Raw genomic sequence first — 5,072 nt, 5'->3', positions numbered from 1 at the left:
TTATAATTAGTTTTAATGCAGTAAACAAATAATAATTTTCCTTTGCATTACCATTCCTATTTAGTTTTAAATATTTTTTTTTAATTCACCGTGCAATACCTATTCAGTCTTCCTTAAGGTTACTTAAAATTTGATCTTGAATCACAATATCATTTTCATCTTTCCTCTTCGCTTCATCTCTGAACCTAGGAATGTGGCTCTGCATTTGATTAATATTTCCAGATAGTAAACGTGAATGTAATGAATTAAGTGTACATCCCAAGTAATATTACCCACACTAGTGAGATTTATGGAACTTTGGATAGATAAAAGCATAATCCTGTACTCAAAAATTATGAAAATTACTAAAATAGTCTTGAGCATAACATTAAAAATAATCCCTTTGATCTAATGCTTTCTTTTATCAGAATTGCTTCCGCTTATTTGAATGAGTACACAGCTAAAGTTATTATTTAATTTTCTAACTAATTAACTTCCCATTGATATCTTCTTTCTCCCAAATTACTTTTCCTCCATCCTACCCTTCCTCTCCCAGTCGTTTCCATATTCACTTTTACATTAATGACAGTAACCTTAATTTCGGAAATACAAGTGGAATACTAGTATGTAAAAGATAAGAAAAGCGTAATTTTTCTATTCGAAGCCTGCCCCAAATCGTAAATCTAAATATCCTCGGTCAGTAGATATGGCTCTGTATTGGCCAAGGAAACAGACTTTGATCTCTGGATGTACCTGGTGTTCCTTATTCCCTTCAGTACATATAATCTCTTTGAAGCTTTGTATGAGGAGTTATAACTCTATGAGGCAAGGGGGAAGGAGCAATCCTTAGAATATGTCGACGAGACTGCCTTGGTTAATTTTTTGTTCTCCGCTATTTCTGTTGTCCTTTAACATCATAACCCTTCTCCGGTTGTCTCTACCTGAGGTCGTCATTCACTTATATATTGCTGCTTTTTCATTTTTCTTAGTATTTCTAATCTTACCTTAGCTGTTTTATAATAGTAGCAACCAATATATAATAATGAATAGTATAATGCGCAAAGTATCTAATGAAATGCTTTAATTGAATTTGGGATATAAAACCTATTCTTTGTTAATTTAAAGAGGAAGGTTCCATTTATGATCATCGAGCACCGGGAGGTAACGAACGCTAGAGTAACCCCAGACTTACTACAGAGAGAACAGCCAGCATCGGGTTCGCTAGAAAACCATTTAGGGTACTTGAACCTAGCCTTACTCAGCATAATAAAGAAATATGTGTCATTCATCACTTATAAACATGCTCAGTTATTGGAACATATACAGGAGCGCAAAAGTACTGTCTCAAAAGAGCGTAAGATAACATAATGATATTAAATTCCAAATGATGATGGAGAGAGAGAGAGAGAGAGAGAGAGAGAGAGTTTGACGGCGCGGATTTCTCACTCCATTTAGTGAATCTAGGGTCACGGGTCACGGAAGTGCTCCATACCCATATATATATATATATATATATATATATATAAAATATAGATATATATATAATATATATATATATATATATATATATATATGTGTGTGTATATATATATATATATATATATATATATATATATATTATATATATAATATATATATATACATAGCCTACATAATATATATATGATATATATATATATATATATATATATATATATATACATATATATATATATACATATGTATGTATGTGTGTGTATGTTCAACAAGAAATAGTTTAACTTTCAAATTGATCTACTCTACTTTTCTATCCACCTTTCTCTGGGTCTACATTGTCTTTATGAGGATGTGCCGGTGAGGTTACCAGGATGTACCACGATTGCCTGATGACCTTACTAGGTAATTACAATGTGGCAGCATAATGTGTACGACCACAATTCCTTCCCAACATCAAATTTATGACACCACTCTATGATGCCCTCTGCTGCAAACCAAGACCTCGTGTGGGGCTCGGCTAAACAAGGCACATTCTAAACAACTAAGAAAGAACTCCCTGATGCCACGTAGCTTATATTTCCTAACACAGGCCCAGCCATCTCCACACTTAACATCGACACAAGCAACTGAACAACCGTCGCCGTCATGAAGTATAAGATAAACAGTGTATCCAAACTCCTTGATTTCTATAGTTAGAAATTAAATGCAAAAAAATCTCTATCTGCCCCTTTTCGATTACTGAACCCTCTGTCTAGTTCCAGAGTTAAATACAAATTTTAGAAAAATGCCGAAGTTTCTACGCCGCAATCGAGTTTTCTGAACATCGTATAATCATGGACAGCGAAAATAGTTCTCTTTCGGTGGTCTCGTTATAATGCTGTATGAGCCGCGGCCTTTGAAACTTTAATCACGGCAATGTATTAATTTGAAGTCTTCTATCCTCAATAGTTTTTAAGACCTGAGGGCAGACAGAAACAAATGCAGACAGACAGACAAAGCCGGCACAATAGTATTCTTTTCAGAAAAGTAAGGCAAATTGAATCCTCAAGGTGGCCCCAGACACTCTCTCCTCACGCTGGCTGGATGTGCAGAGGGGAAAGGATCGCTTATGAAGAGCTTTGTCAATTCCTATGCATGTGGCAAGCCACAGAAAGTCCACCTCGTCAGGAAAATTAGGTTTCGTCATATTCCATATTCCAACTCAAACCCACACCACTCTTCTCAAGCCCAGGGGTACTCCCTTCGCAGACCTTCTGAAGATTCTGCGAAGCTAGAGAACCCGATGCAACCACACAGAACCCGACAGAAGCGCCCCCCCCCCCCCCTAGATGCCCTTACCATGTTCTTACCACTATTAAAAATTTACAGTAGCTGCCACATCCGTATCAGACGCCTGCCACACATATGTTGCTGATTGCACCCACCTACTTGTTAGCATCAAACAGCCATTTGAACCTCTCCCACCACTGTATAGGGAGAAATACAATGGGATCATTCCCTCGAATGGTTCCTCTCTTCGCAGGCCACAAGCTATTGCCCATTTCATCAGTAAAACCCACAAATGTACACTGTCTACAACAGACAAGCCCACCAACAACAGCATGAACCTCATCTCCAGTTGCATTGGTCTAAGCCTAAGGGCATGACTGCATGGGTCCTCAGTCTATGCGCCATGCTAAGAAAACGATAACGCCTATCCTGCAAAAGTGATGTTTGGCAAACCATTTAGTATACCAGGCAAATTCTTCCATAGCAGCAATGATGAAGAATTGGCAGGACTATGAAAAGTCTGAAGATTCTGCTTGTAGGTCCAGATGTATTACACACATACACACACTCTCACACACACATACACACACACACACTAACACAGACACACACATTTTATATATATATATAATATATAGTATTCTATCTATATATATATATATATATTATATGTATGTATATAAAAATGAATCACGAAAGTTTGGAACGTGATGAATATATAAAGGTGGAAGCCACGAAGGAAAGTGAAACACTGGAGCGCTACGAGATCTTTTGACTCAAAAATCCTTTGCTGAGCAGACTGAGTAGTCTAAAGGACTTATGAGTCGAAAGATCTCACAGAGCTCCAGTGTTTCACTTTCTTTCGTGGTTTCCACCTTTATTTACACACACACACACGCAAATACATTAAACATATATTATATATATATTATTTTATATATATATATATATATATATATATATACATATGCATATATACATATGTATATATATACATTTTCATATATAATACCTATATGTGTATATATATAGGTATTATATATATATATATATATATATATATATATATATATATACATAATATGGTATACATATGAATGTATATATATGCCCCAGTATGTATATGGATATAATATATTATATATATATATTATATAATATATATATATATATATATATATATAGATAATAAAAGGAGCCAATAGAAACACCAAAATATTGAGAGAAAAGTACTATATTTCAGAGACTGCTGACTCTCTTCAGGTATATGAATGAGAAAAGTTTACAGAAAAGGTGGTATTTATACCAAGAGATCCGTCCACAGATAAGCCAATTAGGTCACCCCCACTGATAATCTTCCTTTAATCTTCTTAAGCGTTGGTTGAATGAAAACCTTGTCGTTCACATCTGAATCCCATGCTCCTTTTGAGATGTTCATTACCTGCCTCTCTTTTATTAAGGCCGATTCCATCATTTGACTCTTGTACCGGCAGTTGTTGCTATAAATTATACGTGACAAATTCCAGTTTATTCTATGGTTATGTTCATTTATATGGTTGAAAATAGCTGAGTTCTGTTGTCCATATCTAACTGACCGTTTGTGTTGTATTCATCTCTGGGGAAGTGATTTTCCTGTAAATCCGATGTAAGATTGGTCACAGTCCTGGCATGGGATTTCATAAACCCCTGTTTCCTTGGGGAATGTCTTTTGTTGGACGTTAATCAGGGATTTGGCTAAGGTGTTTGGGTAAGTAAATGCAAAAGGGTTACATTTTACGAGGGTCTGAGTTACTGTTTTAATCCTGTCCAAGTGAGGAAGTTTTATTTTATTGTTGGGCGTCTCTTTGGTCTTGTTTTGAGGGGGTCGGTAGAAAATTATGTTTGCTTTGTGAATTGCTTTCTCAATTATATGGTTAGGATACTTTAAAGGCGAAAGTTGCTTATGAATTAGTTCAAATTCTTTTTCCAGGAAATCTGGGGAACAAATTCGTAAGGCTCTTAAGAACAGGTTGCTGGCTACACCTGTCTTGATAGCAATGTCGTGATAGCTAAAGTAGTGAATGTATGAAAGTGAGAACGTTGGTTTTCTGTATACGGTAAATTTGTATTCTGTCGTGTCTGATTATTAAAACATCAAGAAAAGGAATTTTGTTGTCTGTTTCCCATTCAACTTTAAATTTGATGCTAGGCACTAATGCATTTAAATTTGAAAGGAATTCATTAAAATTGCCCCACCTATTATCCCAAAATGTTAGAATATCCTCTACATATCTCATCCACAGCATGTTTTTGGGTTTTATTGCATTTATTACTGTAGTTTCAAAGTATTCCATGTACAGATTGGCTAA

The sequence above is a fragment of the Macrobrachium nipponense genome, chromosome 5, assembly GCF_015104395.2.
Source record: "Macrobrachium nipponense isolate FS-2020 chromosome 5, ASM1510439v2, whole genome shotgun sequence".
Classification (NCBI taxonomy): domain Eukaryota; kingdom Metazoa; phylum Arthropoda; class Malacostraca; order Decapoda; family Palaemonidae; genus Macrobrachium; species Macrobrachium nipponense.
This window is presented reverse-complemented; position numbering follows the sequence as displayed.